Here is a 21,267-nt window from a genome sequence, read left to right as displayed (position 1 = left end):
AAAGATAACTTGCAGAGTACCAAATCACGAACCATCTGAAATGAAGATACACAAGACCATCCCAAATAGTCTCCCAAAGACTTAGCTCAAGATCTAATCACACCAGAATATACCAGAGGGAATATTGAACTCTGCAAAGCACTTATCAGAAAAAAAAATTGCAAAAATAGCTCATCAAATATGATCAATTAAGCTTCCCGAATCACCAAAACCAATACAGAATAATATAATGATACTCTAAATACTCCATACACCAAATCATGATCCCAATAAACCAATCTGCAATCATCAGAGCAAGAATATGTTGACATCAATGACAATAACATATCCTAGCATCAACAATATCCAACAATCTTCCCCTTTGACATTGATGGCAACATATGAATGTGAAAAAAAATCAATGCAAAGAAAGAAAACATCTTCAACAGACTCCCCCTAAGATCAAGCAGATAAAATAGTTTTTCACATGCTTCTCTCCCCATTTGAAAATAATGCCAAATATCTCAAAATGAAAAACCAAACTCTCCCCCTTAGATAAACAAATCATGAATCTCTCCTCCTAAAACACATAACCAGACTACTCCACCAAATGAGCAACACCAACTCATCAATCTGGATAAAGAGATAAGACTATGAAGTCCACCGGATTGATGCAACTCAATGCATCTAGTTCTTATCAGGAGGGGTGGATGCCCCTAACTTGTCTCTCAAATAGATGAATGCATTTGCAGGAAAAGGCTTAGTGAAAATATCAACAATATGTTCCTTTGTAGATACATACTCCAACTTAACTTCCTCTTCACTAACTTTTTCTCTCAAGTAATGATATTTGATTGACACATGTTTAGTTTTTGAATGTTGCACTGGAATTATCATAGTATATGATAGTAGGCTCATCATAGATAATTTTGATATCTTTCAACATTTGCTTCATCCAAACTACTTGAGTGCAGCTATCAACAACAACAATGTACTCAGCTTCAACAACAGATAAGGATACTAAATCCTATTTCTTACTAGCCCATGAAACCAATTTCTTACCCAAAAAGAAAGAACCACCAAGTGTACTCTTCTGGTCATTAACATCACCAGCCCAATCAACATTAGTGTAAGCACATAACATGAAATCATCATTCCTCGGATACCACAAACCATAATCCACAGTTCCCTTCAAGTATCTGAATATTCTCTTTACAACAGTGACATGACTCTCTTTTGGATCAGCTTGATATCTAGCAACCATGCACACAACATGCATAATGTCCGGTCTAGTCTGAGCAAGATATAGTAGTCCACCAACCATAGATCTATACAAACTCTTATTAGCTTTCAAAGATTCATCATTCTTAGATAGTTTGCAACCAGTCACCATATGAGTTCCAACTGGTTTGGAGTCATCTAACCCAAACTTCTTTAGTAATTCCTTCACATATTTAGTTTGAGATATAAAGATACCTTTTCCAATCTGTGAAATCTGCAAACATAAGCAAAATTTCATCTCTCCTATCATACACATCTCAAATTCCTTCTGCATATCACCGACAAAATTCATGCTCAAGTTATCATCACCTCCAAAGATAATATCATTGACAAAGAATTCAACAATCAAAATGTTATCATTCTCAATCTTAAAATATAGATTACTATCATTAGTCCCTTTATTAAATCCCAATTTCAACAAGTATTTATCCAATCTATCATACCAGGCTCTAGGGGTTTGTTTCAATCCATAAAGAGCTTTCTTCAGTTTACATACAATGTCTCCATCATCTGATAATGAAAATACATTAGGTTGCTCAATGTAGACTTCTTCCTCAAGATCACCATTCAAAAAGGTTGTCTTGAATCCATCTGATATACCTTGAAATCTTTGTAAGCAACATATGCAAGCAACCATCTAACAACTTCAAGTATGGCTACCAGAGCAAAAGTCTCCTCATAATCAACTCCTCCTTTCTTTGAGCATCCTTTACATACCAGTCTTTCTTTATTTCTGACAGCTTCATTAGTTTCATTCAATTTATTCCTGAATACCCATTTAGTACCAATCACATTCTTATATTTAGGTCTAGGCATAAGCTCCCATGTGTTATTCTTTTCAATCTGATCCAATTCTCTTCTTCCATAGCTCTCATCCAATTTTCATCTTTGCAAGATTCAATAACATCTTTAGGTTCAACTTTAGAAATCAAACATACCTCTTCAACAACTAGCCTTCTTCTTGTCATCACACCTTTATTTTTATCACCAATAATATGATTTTATGAATGATTTAATCTTACATACCTTAGAGTCTTCTGATTGTTCTGATTTTCAAGTTCATGCACCTCTCCACCAACAACACCAATATCTGGATTAACAGTTTCTACCAGATCAATCTGCTTCAAGTATTCAGTCTGAATAGGATTCAGAACAACATGCTGACCATCATCATATATGCAAGCTCTGATTTCTTTTCCAAGGTTCTCATCCACCTTCACATTTGCACTTTCCACTATCTTTCTCACTCTCTTATTGTATCATCGGTAGGCTTTGCTCTTTGCAGTATATCCCAAGAAAATTCATTCATCACTTCTTGCATCAAACTTTCCTATGTTGTCATCTCTCTTGATATAACATTTGCTACCAAATATTCTGAAATATCTCACAGTAGGAACATGACCAAACCATAGCTCATAAGGAGTCTTACCGGTATCACCTTTAATATGAACTCGGTTTAATGTGTAAACAACAGTGCTAATAGCTTCTCTCCAATAGATATTCAAAACATTTCCTTGAATCAACATAGTCCTTGCAACATCCAAAATAGTCTTGTTATTCCTCTCAACAATTCTATTTTGCTGAGCGGTTCTAGGAGCAGATAATTGTCTTCTAATCCCATGCTTCTCACACAATGAATTAAAATCACCGGAAAAAAAATCACCACATCTGTCAGGTCTCAGACATTTCACCTTCAATCCCGATTCAGTCTCAACCTTTGCTTTGAATATATTGAATTTGTCTAATGCTTCATATTTCTCCTTCAAAAAGACAACCCACATCATCTTGGAATAATCATCAATTAGCAACATAAAATATCTGTCACCTTGCACACTTCAAACATTTGTAGGTCCACATAGGTCAGTATGCACAAGATCTAGCAATCCATCTGATGTATACTATTTGCTCTTGAAAGAAATCCTTGTTTTCTTACCTAATTGACATTCCTTACATACCATATTAGCAGGCTTAACAATCTTAGGCAGATCTCTAACAACTTGAGTAGAACTGATCTTAATCATTGAATCAAAGTTAACATGACACATTCTTGTATGCAAGTTTCTGGATTAGATTGTGTGAGCAATTTTTTACCATCAATGTTTTGAATCACACTCCGTGATTCATCATCAGGATGCAAGAGAGTTTAAGGAGTGATTCATCCTGATGATGAATCATGGAGTGTGATTCGAAACGTTGATGATAAAAAATTGCTCACACAATCTAATCTAGCAACTTGCATACACTATTAGAATGGATTGTGGAAATCTGATAGATTTTAATGACACATTCTCCTATGCCACAACCAACTTTCATCAATCTGAGCAATCAAACAACTTTTCTCACTAGCATTCAAATGAAAAATATTACCTTCAATCTTAGTTCCGGATGCAATCTCTATACCAGAGGCATTTAGGATCTTGTATAATTTACCATTCTTTAATTGCAAATCATAAACCTTGTCAACCATCTGTCCAACACTCAAAAGATTATGCTTCAAACCTTTAACATACAGAACATCATCAGTATTATGCTTACCATAAAAAAAAATAGAACCTCTACCATGGATCACACATGCTTTGTCATCTCCAAATCTCACTATTCCACCATCATACCTTTCCATACTCACAAATTTTCTTTTATCACTGGTCATATGATGTGAATAACCATTGTTCATCACCCATTCATCTTTTTCTTCAAATTTAGCAGCTAAAGCTTTCTCCTCAATAGTGCAGCTAGTGGAATCAACAGGTACCGGTCCATCTTCTTTAATGACAAGAAACAAAACTTCATCTCCTTCTGATTCTTCATCTGTAACATCCTCATCAGCAGCATAATAACAATTCTTCTGATTCTTAAATTTCCAGTTAGACTTACAAGGCTTATCATACTTCTCATATCTATCATTCCTATCATACTTATTAAACTTATCATGCCTATCATACTTAGCCATTCTCTCTGGGCACCTAGAAGCAAAATGTCCTACCATATTGCAAGAGAAACATTTCAAGGGCAATTTTCTATCATACTTACCAACTCCCTTAGGCAATCTCCAGGCAATCAATGCTTCAAGCTCATCTAATTCTCTTTCTTGCTCTTCCATCTCTCTTCTTTCTCTTTCATATTTAGATATTATGCATTCTTTAGGTTCATACTTCCGCTTTCCAAATACAGATGCTCTAAATGTTGTCTCAGACTTTCCATGTGATTCACCAAATTTGCTCAGCTCAAATGCAACAATATTTCCAATCAACATATCTCTTGTTATTGTAGTTACACTCTGGATCTCATCGATAACAACTACCTTATGGTTGTAAGTAGGAGGCAAAGATCTCAACACCTTGGCAACAATTTCATCTTCTTCAAGGGTTCCACCAACACATCTAATACCTAGGACAAGATCATTCACCTTAGTCATAAAGGTATTTATATTCTCATCTTCTCCCATCTTTAACATCTCATATTTTCCTTTCAAACTCTACAACTTAGCAACTTTCACTTGTTTATCTCCTTCATACAAGGTTTCAAGATTCTCCCAGATCTCATTTGCGGTCTAAAGTCCCATTACATTTTTCATCTCCGAGTCAGTTAGGGCACTCAACAATGCTTCCTTCACTCTAATATTATGTTCAACTTCCTTGATCTCATCAACAGTAACCAGTCCATTCAGAGGAGTAGAATAGGCATTCTTTGAAATCTTCTCCAAGACATATTAAGTGCACTTCCATCCGGTTCTTCCATATAGCATAGTTACTACCATAAAATCTCAGACTCTCCTTAAAGATAACACTTCCACTTCTAGTTGCCATCCCAGATCTCCTCAAGCGGTCAAGATTCTTCCAGAGGATCTAGCTTTGATACCAATTGTTGGCAACAACAATGAAGGAAAACTGAGAGGGGGGGGGGGGTGAATAAGTTTTTATCGGATCTACAAGATTAACCACAAATACAGATCTGATAAAGTGCATCTATAACAAAGATAAGTAAATAGATAGCATAACACACAACACCAAGATTTTGACGTGGAAAACCTGGTTAAGGGAAAAACCACGGTGGGAACCTACCCACAATAAGATGATACTCTACACTAGTATGTGAAAATATTACAATGGGGAATGCACATGCATTCAGGCACACTGCCTAGAGATCACTGCTCAAATAATAATGACTTAGAAGGCTACAACCCTCAGGGAAGTCTCACTGACTTACAACAAGTTTCCTACTACAATCCAGAAGGAATGAACTACAATAATAACATCTTCAAATGCCCGATGACAGTTCTTGTTAAGCACAATTGTCTGCTTTGCAACACCAATCTCTTCTCAATCACAATGTTGAAGGATGAATTACTTGTTCACACATACACCACTCTCTGATAATGCAGACACAACCTCTACATCTAAATTACATGACAATATCACCTATTTATACAATTCATCAACCTTGACAACAAGGTCGGCTAAACCCTCAACTCACAATTACAAAATTACATCACATGATACAAAGATTGACCACCGGACCAATACAATGATATACATGACATAACATGGACCTAATTTAAATATCCAAACATGCAACACCACCGAAAATCACGACAAGATAAATCACAACATGGTACACCACCAGGAAAACAACATAACACGAAGAACATTACCGGTTCAACAAAATCACCATCAACTCACACAACGATCAATGCAGATCATCAGGACAAATATGAAATAATTAGGAAACACCATCAAGCACATTAGAATCATTAGAAACAACTGCACCAACACCACTTATCAAATCTTCATCGATCAACATCTGAAACTGAAGAACACTCAAATAGTAGCAACTGTCACGAAGAAAAGATAATTTGGGGAGCACCAAATCATGAACCATCTGAAATGAATATACACAAGACCATCCCAAACAATCTCTCAAAGAATCAACTCAAGATCTGATCACATCGGAATATACCAGAGGAAATACTGAACTTTGCAAAGCATTGATCAGAAAAACAAACTGCAAAACCAGATCATCTGATATGATCAATTAAGCTTCCCAGATCACCAAAACCAATTCAGAAGAATATTATGATACTCTAAATACTCCATACACCAAACCATGATTCTAATGAACTAATCTACAATCACCATAGCAAGAATATGTTGACATCAATGACAACAACATATCCTAGTAGCAGTAATGTCCAACAAAATATATTGCACTTATCTTTGTTAATTTTCTATCCTGAAACAAAACAATACTCATCCAAAAGGTCCTTGATTTTTGTGTCTTCCTTGATTGTTGGTTGGGCATACATCAGTGTATCATTCACAAATAATTGATGCGAAAAGGGCCTCATATTCGGTATAGCACTTATAACAGTCCATAATACATTTTCCAACATAAATTTAATCCTCCGACTTAAGTATTCCACCATTAAAATGAATAGGAAGAGGGACAATCGGGTTCCCCTGGCTTAGCTCTTTGGCCCCAAAGAAGAATCCGTAGGGAATTTCGTTGATAACAATAGAGTATCTCCCCAAACCCAATTTATCCACTTATTACAAAAACCATAAATTTTTAAAATAAATAACATAAATCTCTACTGGACATGATCTTATGCTTTTTGAACATCAAGTTTCAAAATCATACCTTTGTGATTTTTATTTTTTATTGAATGCAGAATTTTGTGAGCAATCACCACTCCATCTACAATGTTCCTATCAGGGATAAATCTACTCTTCTTTGTCAAGATCAATTTTGGCAATAAGAGTTCCAATTTGTTTGCCATTACCTTCGAAATAATCTTATATATTGTGTTGCATGGAGAAATTGGCTGAATATTTGCAAAGGAGTTGTGTAGTTTCTTGGAAATTAATATAATATTTGTATTGTTCAGCTCCTTCAAAATTATGCCTTTCTTCCTTGCCTGCTCCACCACGCCCAAAATATCTGGACCTAAGAAAACCTAACATTTGTGGAAAGTCGGGGTGATAAAACCATCAGGGCCAGGGGCCTTATTTGCCTATTTCTAATCATATGAGAATATTGTAATTAGTTTTGGAGTTATGGAAGTTTAAATCTACTTTAGGATGTGTTAGTGTAGTGTCATAAAATTGCGACCCTAGCAATTTTCGACTACATTAGGGTCCTCATGCACGCAAGTTTGAATCCTCTAGCCTGATCGGAGACCAGAGATTGCTTAGCCCTCAGAAACAACTTCTTCCTTGGCCTCTGCATCACCCCATCTGTACTCTGACCTGGAGAAAGGGGTAGGAAAGGGGCATAGTGCCACTGTCCCCCATTGGACAGGGGCTTGGTGCCACTGTCCCCCCTTGGACAGAGTCGTGGCACCCTTGTCCTCTTAGGACAGGGGCGTGACACCCCTATCCCTGCCCTATGTTAGGGCAGGACCCTTCCTAGGGTTGCATTGTTGATTGTGCATCGGGCGGGAAACTCCCCCGATGTCGGCCCGTGATGAAAATCAAATCCACCAACATGTATTTAAGGGGGAGTCATCCTCTTATTTGCATAAGGTTGAAGTTGGATAAGATTGGCACGTGTCAAGTTGCATAAGTGATCAAACATTCAAGAGCATCCTTTTCCAACATTGAGCATTCTCAAGTCTCCCTTCAAGGCTAGGTGTTGCATTCAAGTCAAGGATTCAACCATTGAAGAGGAGATTGATTTGAACATTCAATTCCACACAAGCATTTCTATCAACATTGCTACCACAACCCCCCTTGAGGTGATTTACAATTCAGCCTTTCATTTACATCTACTTGCAAGTACTTTCTTTCATTACTTGGTTAATTCCAAAACTGGGGTTTGACCTAAAGAAAAACCCCCAATCCCAACCCATTTTCCTCTCCTTTCTGTGTGTAGGTTGCAGGTGTGTAGCTGTACTTTCAGATTCATGCTCCATTTGCAGAGGCGGAAAAACCCTTTTCATTTTGCGGATTTTTCGGAGGACCGTGTACATTCCCGCCACGATCCAGACAACTTTTCCTCAAATTCGTAGGGCGACTTTGTCTCAACATATTACTGCCAGATCCAGGTGGACAACTTCATCCCATATTCCAATCTCAAGTTATAAGCAATTCTTTGTCACCTTTGCACTACATAATTCAATCAATTCCTTTCCATTTCAAACAAGGAAGAGGGGATCAACTTATCATTCCCAATTCATTCAGAATTCAATCTACCATCTTCGTGTGGAGAGATTGAATCTAGTGAATTATCCTATCCTCTTCTTAGTGTAACATGGTGAAAAGTGTTTGAAGGGTAATCAATAGTGAAATTCTCATCTTTCTTTGAGAGGAAGGGTGATTTTCCTCTTGATCTATCATTCAACATTTTTCCACCATTACATTTTGGTGAACCCGATGTTTTGCATGCTTTCCTTTGAACAAATTGCATATTTTTCATTTACAAGTTTCAAATTTCTACAAACTTAGTGGTTAAATAATTAAAAACCCTATTTTTTAATTAAAATTGAACTTGTGATTTGCAAAAATTGCTTGTGGTTATCTTAGATTTGAAAATTGTTCAATTTCCTCATTGTCTTGTTCAATTTGCAATTAAAATTTACAAAATTAAGAGGTTACTTGTTAAAACCCTAATTTTCAAAAATCATATTGAACTTGTGCAAAAATTGGATTTCAACTTAATTTTCAGATTTATGATTGTTCTCAGATTTGTCTTCAATCCTACAATTCAAATTTTCAATTTCCCCCCTTTTTTTTTCCCAAAATTCAAATTTCAAATTAAGTGGTTAGGTCATAAAGCCCTAATTTTCAAATTTAATTGGATTTTGTGTGGATTTCAAATCAATTTCATTCCAATTCGGATTTATTAACATTTTCCAAGGTGTCCCTATCCATTAGGTTTGACCCTTTTCAAAATTGCAATTCAATTCCTCTTTTTCTTCAAAACCCTAATAAGGTCCTATTTTCACATTTGCGTCTTCATTTCACCCATCTGGAGATCGTAAAATTCGCCAATTTTTTGGGGTTAGCTTTAAAATCATCATAATATCCATCCCTGAAAATTTTGATAAAAGTTAGTCAAACCATGTGCGTTCCCGCCATGGTCCTCGGCTTTTTTCCTAAAATTTTGGGAGACTGTTATGACTATATTTACCAGCCTAAGTCCAGAAGATTGGCTAATTTTATTGATTTTTGATCCCTCTAGAATCGGAAATACCTCCCAAATTCAACATTTCAAATTTAAACAAATTTTTTAAAATTAAGAAGTTAATTATAGTCTGCCTTGATTTTAAAAATTCTGATTTTAAAATTAAGTGGTCTTCCCTTGGCCCTAATTTTAAAATTCCAATTTCCTTTCATTTTTGGAAATGGTGTCATTCCCTTCTTCCAACAAAGTTCAAATTGTGTAATCACTATTTTCTTAAATTTTGCATTACTCAATTTTGTAAGCTTTGTTCCACAATTCAAAATTCAATTTTTCCCTCTAATGCATGAGTTTTACCACTACTAGTCCTACCTATCCTATCTCTGTTAGACGAAGCATTAGAATTAAGGCTTCCCAAGGTTTAATTACCGAGGAGATGGAGCCTAATTTGGGTGACTTCTTTAATGAGGATCATGTTAATTCTTCTCATCCTAATCATGTGCCTATTCACCCCATTGATGGATCCCATGATGAAGAAGAAACTTTAACTAGGGTTTCTTTAGATCAACTTTCTACATTGGAAAATCAATTTGATAGCTTTCAACAATGGATGTCCCAAGAATACCCTAATAGTGAAGCTCTTCAATTAATTGAAGGTCTTAAACACATGCTTCAAAGTGATAAGAATGAAATTGATATATTGCATGACTTTGCACATATTGTTGATTCTAATGTCATGCCTATCAAGAGTTGTGTCGAAACCCTAGGTTACTCACAACCTTCAACACAAGTCAATTCTTCTATTCCTTTGACTACTCCTATGACTAGTATTCCTTCTTTCACATCTAACATCATGGCTACTTCAACTCAAAATGTCATCCCTACAACAATTGGTCATGGAGGCAATCCTTCTTCTTCATTTAATTCTTTTGTCGTTACCTATGTCTTCCATGAATATTCCCACTATTCCTCAACCAATTAGTGTGACACAAGGGGGAAATTCCTTCAACAACTTTATTCCTCCTTCAAGACTAAGAAGGGGGGGGGGGGGGGGGGGGGGTGAATCAGGCTTCACCAGAATAACAAACTTAACCACAAAACACAGATCTAATAAACTGTAGTAACAAGACAGATAATAAAATTAACAACACAACACACGAAACCAAAATTTTGACATGGAAAACTCGGTTAAGGGAAAAACCACGGTGGGAACCTACCCACAGTAAGATGATACTCTACAGTAGTATGTAAAAATGTTACAATGGGGAATGCACATGCATTCAGAAACACTGCCTAGAGCTCATTGCTCAAATATAATAGTCTGGAAGGCTACAACCCGCAAGGAAGTCTTACTGACTTACAATAAGATTCAGACTACAATCTGAAAGAAATGAACTGAAAGAATAGCATCTCCAAATGCCTGATTACAGTTTTGGTTAAGCACAGATGCCTTCCTTGCAACACCAATCTCACCTCAATCTCAACACCAAAGGATAAATCACTTGTTTGCACACAAACCTCTCTCTGATAATGCAGGCACAACATCGACACCCAAATTACATGAGTATATCACCTATATATACAAATCATCAACCTTGACAAGAAGGTCGACTAAACCCTCAACCCTCAATTACAAAATTACATCACACGATACAAAGATCGACCACCAGACCAATATAATGGTTTACATAGCATAACATGGTCCTAAATCAAATTCCCAAACAATCAACACCACCAGAAATCATGCCAAGATCAACCACAACACGCTACACCACCAGAAAAATCGGATAACACGAAAGTCATCACCGGTTGATAGAAACCACCAAAAACTCACACAACGATCAATGCGGATTGCCAAAAAAAAAGGACATGACTAGGAAACACCAACAAGCACATTAGAATCATCAGGAACAACTGCACCAACACCAGTTTTCAAATCTTCATCGGTCAATGTCTGAAAGCTCAAGAACACAACCAATCGACAACTATCATGAAAAAATATAACTTGCAGAGTACCATACCACAAACCATCTGAAATGAAGATACACAAGACCATCCCAAGAAATATCCCAAAATCTCAGCACAAGATCTGATCACACCAGAATATACCGGAGGATATACCGAACTCTGTAAAACAGTGATCAACAAACCGACACTACAAACCGGATCAAAAAATCTTCCCAATCTGCAATCACCGAAGAAAATCATAGGAATATGTTGACATCAATGACAATAACATATCCTAGCAGCAACAATGGCCAACAATATCCAACACTTTCAACATTGCAATAACCTTTATTTGGCCACTAAGTTTTCATACTCGAAGAACCCATCTTCTAATAACATCAATATTAGGATGATTGCCACAAAATATCCCAACAAGAGAGCTCCTAAGCCAAGTCAACGACTCAACATGAAAAGAATCAAGAATGTCAATTTGTACCTACTCATCCTCTAAAACTAGAGTAGAATCATTACCAAAATTCCTAGCATGCAAAATATCTATGGAAACCCTAGGGGGTGGAGTGAGGACAACAACATGATGTGAAGAAACAACAACCACATGACTGCCAAAACTCTCAGTCATCCCAATATATCCTAGTGAAGAAATAACAACCTTAGGCTCCAGCTCACAATGCTCATCCAAAACCTTAGAAGATAGAATAAGAACAACAACATGAGGTGAAAAAATAACACCATCATCGACAAAATTAGATTGAACAAAATCAACATGTATGATTTATTAAAGCCCATCTCTTCCTTAGAAAAAGTATTGGGCAACAAAAATTTCAAATTATTATGGGTCAACATGGATGGAAAATCACCCATAGAAGGGAGGAGAAATCCTTTATGCAGACCCAACAATGGTTCACCATCAATGACATCCACCACAAACTCCTCATCACAACTTTTTTCCTTTAGAAAAGAACGAGGATATAGAGGAGAAGTTCATCCTCCTCATCAACAGATTCATCCATTTAAAAAAAACCCTTATCACCATCCCCATTAAAGGGAGAGAAACCATAGGTAGGCAAAGAAAAATGATATTCATCTTCCCCCACCCAGTTAGTGGCCCAAGCATCAACCTCCTTACCTTCATCTTCAACTACATCGGTGCCAACTTTAGCTCCATCAATAGTGACCAAACTAAACGCCTTTGCACCTAAGGTTCGAGAGACCACACAAGAGTATACCTTTGCCAACTCCAACAAAGGATTCCTTTTTGTCTCATGCAAAAGATTATCTTCTGCTAAACCATCAACTTTAACATCCTCCTTATATCCCTCACTCACATCGGAGGGCAAAGAACTACCTTTCGTTGCCAATATTTTCCTTTTCTAAGTTGTATACATTGCAAGTATATTGAGCAATTAGACTTTTATGTTATCTAGATGCATTATTTTATTGTGTAATTATGAGGTTTTTTTCCCAAGTCCGTTTTGATTTTTTGTCGAGTCCATGTTGAAGCCTAAGTCTAAGTCAAAATTTTAAGTTGTTGAGTTTGAATCCTAAAACTATGATGCAAATATTTGACTATTCCATCTCTTTTGTAATAAATTAACATCAATGATATTTTTATACTTGTTGAGGAAGCATGAAGAGTTCTCTTCTATAGGTATATCATATGAAATGGAGCTTGAATGAGTTCTTAGCTATAGTTGTTTGATTAATTGAACTATTTATATACTTAATCCATAAAGATTTTTATTAGATAAGCATAAGAGACTAAGGGCACACCTTTTAAAGGCTTTGCATCATAGAACAATCAACAAGCGTTTGAGAGAGTTCTAACCATATTTATAGCTTATATTAATTGCTACCTTAACATCTATGGCATTGAACCTTAATTTATTATAATTACTTGACCAATTAATTAATTTTCTCCATAGTACATAAATCTCAAATAAAATTTGTTTGTAGGCAAATTCCTTTCTTATCTTTAAGGGAAGCTCTTGAAATTTCTAGGGATTGCACCAAGATCTTAGACTTGAGAACTTCACACCTCAAAGGAGATATTTTGTTTGCCAGGCATTAGTGGAAGGGCACAATTCATTCCTAGATTACATTCCCCAAAATAGTAGATCTCGAGGTTCTAGAGTTGAGTTGTCAATGTTGGTCAAGATGACAATTGCATGACATTAAGTGATAGAGGAAAGTTAACTACGTTTGAGATTTCACTTGGAACATATCCCATTATGCTCTATGACCAAACCGGTTCAAGGAACCATTCTCATGCAACATTTGAACTGATTAGCATCCATTGGCTGATGTGAATATAAGACTTTCTCAGGGTAAAAGGGAGTACATAGATTCTAATAGAAGATACATGGCACAATTATTTTTAATGAACCTATACATGTAAATGTATTTTTTGAGGCTCAACTGCCAATTGCATAGATAGTAAAAACTAAGAAAATCAACAAATGGAAAGCCTAGAACATTGGCACAACCTGGAGGAGATGAAGGTGGAAATCCAACATCTGTAAGTCTTGGCACTTCCTGACAAGAGAATGGATAATTTCACATTCCAATGTAAATGTTTTAATAATTGAATTAGGTTTCTCTATGTTCATTTTGACTGTCTTACGTAGATTTGTAGTAAAATGAAGGGCCAATCTTCGCTCATTTTCGTTGACAACAACTTCTCTAGAAGAAAGGTCCCTCAAGTGTTGTAAGATCTTAAAGTTATTATTAGCTTAAATTGCATAGTCAATGATGGAATCTAAGCCTTGCAAGTTAGTGTCTAAACCTATGTATCTATGTGTTTGTTTAAGTTAGTTCTCCATTTAAATCCATGTAGCTAGAGTGTTCTCATGTAATTTTTAGTTATTTCAGAATCTTTTCCTATTTTAATGGAGGAACCACTCTTTAGAAATTCAAGATAGGTTGGATATTGACAAAAATATCACATGGATCCACAAATATCTCTCTTTTTAACATTTGCCTTCAATTTCTCTCTCCAAATTTTACATACGCAAATTGTTATTAATACTATTCATGTCATTATTAATAAAGTTTAAGACAAATACTTAAAATAAGCAAAAAAAAAATTCATGGAACCACTAACTTCACAAATGACTCTTTAAAAAGTTGAACATTCACTACTAGCCAAAATTAGCTAAACAATTGTATGAGGCTCTAGCTAAACCTCATTTTTAGTGATTTTGAGATTTTCCACAAATATAGAAAGGTCCACACAAAACCCATGGTGACACTTCTTCTAACAATCACATTGATCAATAGGTGAAACAAAAGTAATGACCATTACAAATGCAAATCTATACGTCCTCAATCTATATTTTTAAACTTTAAATTTAGTAAAAACTATTTAATTGATTCAAGATAAATTATATTTCATGTTTTTTTATTGGAAAAACTCAGGGTTTCAACCTGGTCCAAGACCAAAGAGACTAGTTACAGAGGATCTCTTCCCATGAGGCCATTTCTAAGGGACCATGATTTCCCACACTTCACTTGTTGAAACCCACAAGCACAATGACCTAACAAAGACACAAGGCTTGTGAGCTTAGTTGCCCAATAGGGGTTTGAACCTTGGTGACTGCATCACCAACAAAGTGTTTTTATGACACTAAGTGTCAATTGACAATCATATTTCATGTTTAAAGTGTAATGACAGTTATATTATTCATTTACAAAATTTAATCAATTTTTTTCTTGATCAGGGAAACTCGAGTTTTGAGCCCAGAAAGACCATTTACAAAGGATCTTTTCCCATCAGGCCATTTTTGAGGGATTATCATTCCCCACACTTCACTTGTTCAAATCCATGAGCTCGACAACCTAGCAAAGGTACAAGGCCTGGAAGCTCAATAGCCCAATGGGGGTTTGAACCTTGGTGACTGCCTCACCAACAAAGTGTTTCTAGCATGACACTAAGCGTTAGTTGACAAAATTTTAATCAATTCATGAAAGAACATTAAATCCATTATTATAATAAATATAAATAATTATTATATATTAAACTCCTACTCAAAGCTCCTTGGTTAGGTTTGGCTTCAAACCTCCTATATTGTATTGGTTGTTCTTGTGCCGATTTTTCAATTGATGGGTTTGTTGGGGCCTTTTTTCTTCTAGTTTTGTTTGTCTCTCTTCTTGTGAGACAAGTTTTATTCGGCCTTTTGGCTGATTTGTAATTGTATATTTTGGTTCATAGCTATGATCAAAGCGTTTACCTTAATCAAAACATTAAACATTTGACCAAAGAGATTTAATTCATGATTTTGATTTGTTGACACTTAAAATTATTTGCATTAAATAAATACATAAGTAACCTATCTATCGATAGGGTCTAATGAACACTTAGAAATGTTCCTATTTAACAATAAGTGGCTTTCTTTTTAAGAAAATGATTCATTATAGCTCTCCCTATAATGTTGAAAATTGCACACCTTCAATTCCACACTATGTTTTATGTTCGTTTTTGTATCCATTCCTTTAGTATATTTTTGGACTCATTTTAACCCTTCTATTAACCCTCCTTTTTAAATTGCTCAAGTTTTGTTTCCTAGGGTCTCTTTTTGTCAATTTCCTACTAAATTTTGTATTAGCCTTGTGTTTTTCTAGTGTCTCATCAATTTTGAGCCAAAATTATTTGGACACTTGTGCAATGTATAGACAACTACATGATGTGCTTGGGCCTTATAATAATTTCTTGTTTGGTGGCAATTTCTAAGCATGTTTCTACTTGTCACCTTCTTAGATTAGTGAAACCTACTTAAGATGAATCCAAGTGACTTGTCAACCTCTTTCTCTTGCTTTCTCTCTCATTCTTGGAAAAATATCTTTGCTTAGATCCCTTTCTCACTCATGTTTTGACTCTCTTTCACTTTCAAGCTCACATACAACTCTTTCAAACTCTTTTGGCTCTCTTATCCTCTTGGCTTTCTCAAGTCTCCGTACATGATATTATTTTTATTACTTATCATTATTTTCAATATTTTCTTTATTGTGCCTTTGTGCACCTTGGGATATACAAATCCCACAATCTTTCATTTTAGTCGCTATTCTTATTTTTAGACACACTAAAAAACACACACTATTTTATATCTATCTGTTTATTGGCTCCTATGAAGGTAGAATACTAAAGCAAGGTTTTGACCTAAAGGCAAACTTCCATTTAGGTCAAACCTCCAAACCACCCCAACATTTTTCTTATTATATTGTAGCTACATGTTTCATTGAGAAGGATTTCCAATGCTCTTTGGATTTGGTGATATTTTTTTCGTTTTTATTTCATTCTCATTTTGTCAATTTATTTGTATTAGATTAGTTTATACTCTTGTTATTGCACTTTTTTATTATTGGTTCTTTGTCATACATTATGATTCTTTCATTGCAAGTTACATTTTTCCTAAACATAACAACGCTTTGGATTTTCTAGGTCGTACAAACCACAATGCAACCCGTAGACATCCATGTGATGCATCATTTACAAATTATTATTTTATTTTCCAATCAATAACATTTTTTGGGACTGCAGATTGAATTAGTTAAGTATTAGCTAACTAGTCTTAATCCTAGTGTAAAAACAACAAAAAATCGTGTAGCTAATACTAAACTAAGTCGCCACTTTTCCTTTTACACTCTCATCAAAACAATATAGTAAAATAAATATGTTTATCTTCACCAAATTGACATGCACATATATGAAAGTCAAATTGCTAAAATAAATTATGAAGCTTTAAAGATACTAGAGTTTTAATCTTAGTTTTTCCTCAAGTTTGTTGGCTAGGGTTTTCACCTTGAGCACCTTCCTTAATCTTTAGGTTGTTCTTCAACTCAAGTTGTTGCCCTTCAAATAAATTTTCTATTCTTATTATTGATTTGGGGTTCATAAATATTTGATATCTTGGTCTATGGATTCAACTTTTGCTTTCAATTTGGAATAAATTTCTTCACAATCACCTAATTATATCATTCATCCTCAATCTCTTAATTCTCAAATACACTCATGGAAAACTCTAATTGGTATGGACGTGATTCTTCTTCTTTAGATTTAATTTTTGCAATACAACAATGCAAATGCTATAAGTAATTTTAAAAAATATATTGCTAATTGTTTACAAATATTTTGTCCATATGAACATCAACATGAGATCAATACAAGCTCTTCTGAGCTCAACCATGAGCCTAATATCCACTCCTTTCAACCGACCACACTAGAAGCTTCGTATGGAAAACCAAGAGTCACTAGAAACCATCATACTAGAAGCCAATTAAAAAAAAACCAAGAGTCACAACTTAGAATTCCATATTAGATGTCTTTTTGAGATTTGAACTGGGGTCTTCACAATGAGAACTCAATGCTTTAACCAATTAAACTCAACCCTTTCAACTATAAATAAAATATTAAATCAAACACCTAAATATTATTATTTTTCAAATTGAAAACAATCTATTACATTTCAAGTTAAATATATAATTAAATTTACCTAGATAACAAAATAATCAAATCCCAATTTTGACAAAAATATATAAAAACATTCATAATAATAATATAAATATACTAAAAACTAACAAATATATTTATGAATTAAATATTACTAAATATGTGTACATTATAATTATAAAAAAATTAAAATATTTTTTTTATCCCAACATTCGAATCCTAATTAAGTCCCTTATCATAACTGCATATAGCAAGATAAATAACACCCAAACTATAACATATAATGACACCTCAAAACAAAACAAATATAACAATGGAGAATGGGGCTAGTGAATGACACTCAATGGTTGTATCCATCATCGTCAATTTAGAGAAATTACGAGTTTTTTTCCTTCTCCTAGGTAATAGAAACTCATAGACACTAAAATTTACAAAGCTTAATTGCATCCTAGTAAAAATTGTCTAAGCTCATGTCAATGGTCCACAAGTGAGCAAAAAGGCATGAAACAAGCACAAAAGGTGCCAAAATGAAATATTAGTTGTGTACAAAATGGTGAATGATCGTTGATACTACAAAGTGTTCTCTTGAGAATGCCTTGGGTTCAACACACTAATGACCTTGCCATCTTGTGTACCTTATGGGTACATTCCCACTAAGTTCTTGGGATAGTCTATACCAATTTGATACTTAGGGTGGCAAGGCCATGCCTTGACCAACTCAAATGTGGTCCTACCCTTGCTCCCCATTTAGTATGATGATATGATCGATACATAGAACACCCATTTACATATCATACACCTAAATTTATCCATACTTGACCACACTTGACTTTATTCAATTAAATGACCTTCACCTTTATCCTTCATCTTTAATTAATGTCTAATCTTATCCTCCAAAACCTCCAATTAAATCAGTTAATTAGTACCTACTTAATTGATTAATTTTGTTGGCATTTGCATGAAGATTGCATTAATGATATGTTATGCTGTCATTGATGTCAATTGAACCGGTAATGATATTAATGATATTGATGATATTGTTGTTATTGTTGATATGTCTTGTAATCGGTAGGAAGAGCTTTGTGAAGGTTATTGTAAACCGATATGTAAGTTTGTGAGTTGAACCGGTAATCGGAGTAAAAGCTTAAACCCTTTCTATTGTATGTAACCGGTAAACCCTACAAGTTGTTTTTGTTAAACCCTAACCGATTAAGGTTGTTGAATTGGTTATGTTGGTTGAGCGGTAATGATGGTGACACGTAAGGTCATTGTATGAAGACAAGTTCAAAATGTTTTGGCGCGTTTGTTTGTCTAGGGAATGAACAAAATGTATTGCATCTAATGCAAAACGCGTGATGAGTTACTGAGCTCGATAAAGCGGTAATCAAGGAGCGGTTGAGGTTTTCTTGATTGATGTGTAGATATTGCTATAAAATCCAATGGTCATGCTTGTACCGACTTGTTTGTAATCTCGATGAGAGGATTAGATTTTTGTTGTGTTACTGACCTAATTGATTTGTATTTAAGGTCGATGAAGTTGTTTTGTTTAGTGTTGGCAAGAGTTGGCAAAAATCAGTTGTGTGTGATTGCGGAACCAGAGAACGAGTTTGCAATTTGAGTAAAGGCAGATAGAAACTTAATTGGATCTTATCAAGCAAATGTAGTGCTATTCAGACAGATCAAGAAACTCCTGTTGTTTTCTAACAATTACAGCAGAATTGAAATCCCCTAATTGGGTAAGCTCTAACAAGCTTGGTTAGTTATTAAATCCTCTAACAAGGTGGTCCATTAGATTGGATTTTCAAATCCTCTACCGAGGTTACTCCTTACAGGGTATTTGCTTCTAACAAGGCATTTGTAGTCAATCCCTTAACTGGGTGATTCCTAACAGGATCAGTTCTTAACAGGACTTTTGTAAAAGCTTTAACAGGTTTGGCTCCTAACAGGGTGAACTTCAGAAGAGTTCAAATATTATCTTGTGAGTCTCATCTCACCATGGTTTTTACCTATTTGGGTTTTCCACGTATAAATACTCGTGTCATGTGGTGAATGTTTTTGTGGTTATGATCTTATGATTGATTTGATTAACTATTTCTGATAAGGCATGATAACTGAATGCATTGAGAAGTGAAGTATTGACATATGATAAAGCATTTGGATGTTTTAAATGTTGTTTACTGTTAAGTTGCTATAATAGTCAACTGGTATTCTTATGAGTATTGATCTTGATAGTGGTATTTCATTGATAAGATTACTTTGCATGTTTGAGTTTGAGTTTGGAGAGTTTGTATCAGTTTTTCTAGTTACTGATTAACACCCCCCCCCCAGTAATCTACTAGATACTTATTCCTTCATCAGACCATCAAATTTAAGCTAATTAACCTTCAATTTCATTTTCTCTAATATTTAATTCCACCTCACCCTCAATCAATGTCCACTTAATCCTACCCATTGAATCCATCTACACGGATCAAGATCTAAACTTGCCATCATGTGAAAAGCACCCCTACCCACCTTATGCTCACACATGTGAACATGCAAATGTCACTTCATAGCCACCCTTTCTCTAACACGTCTTAACCTAGCCATCCTACTTCTTACACATGCCATAAGATAACCTCCCTATGTATGTGCTCACACGTGTGAGCACACCTAACACTTGTGGCATGTCATTCTCATGCCTCCTCCTTGGGACACTTGTCACAAGGCTAAGCCTTCAATCTCAACCATCCATTAACCAGTGAATCTTGGCCATTGATTTTTCCCATAAAAAATCTATAAATTGAAGTTTTTTCTCTCATTTTGAACATCCACTCCTCTACTATCATTATGTTATCCAAATAAGTTTCGATCTTTTTATATCCTGACTAAATGTTATCCTATTTTGTATCCAATCTATCTTTATCTCAACATCATGTTGCTACTACAAGCAACCACATTCCCCCCAATTACACTCATCCAAAATAGCAAATCAAGATAAAGACAAGGTAATTGTGTGTATTTCATTTATATTATCTATTTTATAATTTTTATCCTATTTCTTCATCTTCACATAGGTTTCAAGCTTTTTTATTCAAAATTGCACATTTGGTGCTAGTTTGCTTCGAAAAATACAAGCACACATAGAGCTAATCACAAACAACTTTGTAAGCAAAGAAACACCATATTTAATTTAAAAATGCGTTGTTAGGCAAACCACCGTGGATGGTTGCCACTCTATTAGTTATGTTTCAATTTAGCAAGGAACAAAGATAGATTGCTCTTGTTTTAGGGGAAAATAAATGATCTACTTCGTTGGGTTAATTATATTAAAGTCTTTATATTTGAGATAGCGGGAAAATGAAGGATAATGACAGTACAAATGAAAAGAAATGATCTTGCACCCATCTAGGAGCATTTGGGTGGCGTCTCCACAATTGCTGATGGAAAAAATCGAAAAATATAGTTTTCCGATATTTTTCTATGTTTTAGTAATTTGC

This window comes from Cryptomeria japonica, chromosome 2, assembly GCF_030272615.1.
Source record: "Cryptomeria japonica chromosome 2, Sugi_1.0, whole genome shotgun sequence".
NCBI classification, from domain to species: domain Eukaryota; kingdom Viridiplantae; phylum Streptophyta; class Pinopsida; order Cupressales; family Cupressaceae; genus Cryptomeria; species Cryptomeria japonica.
This window is presented reverse-complemented; position numbering follows the sequence as displayed.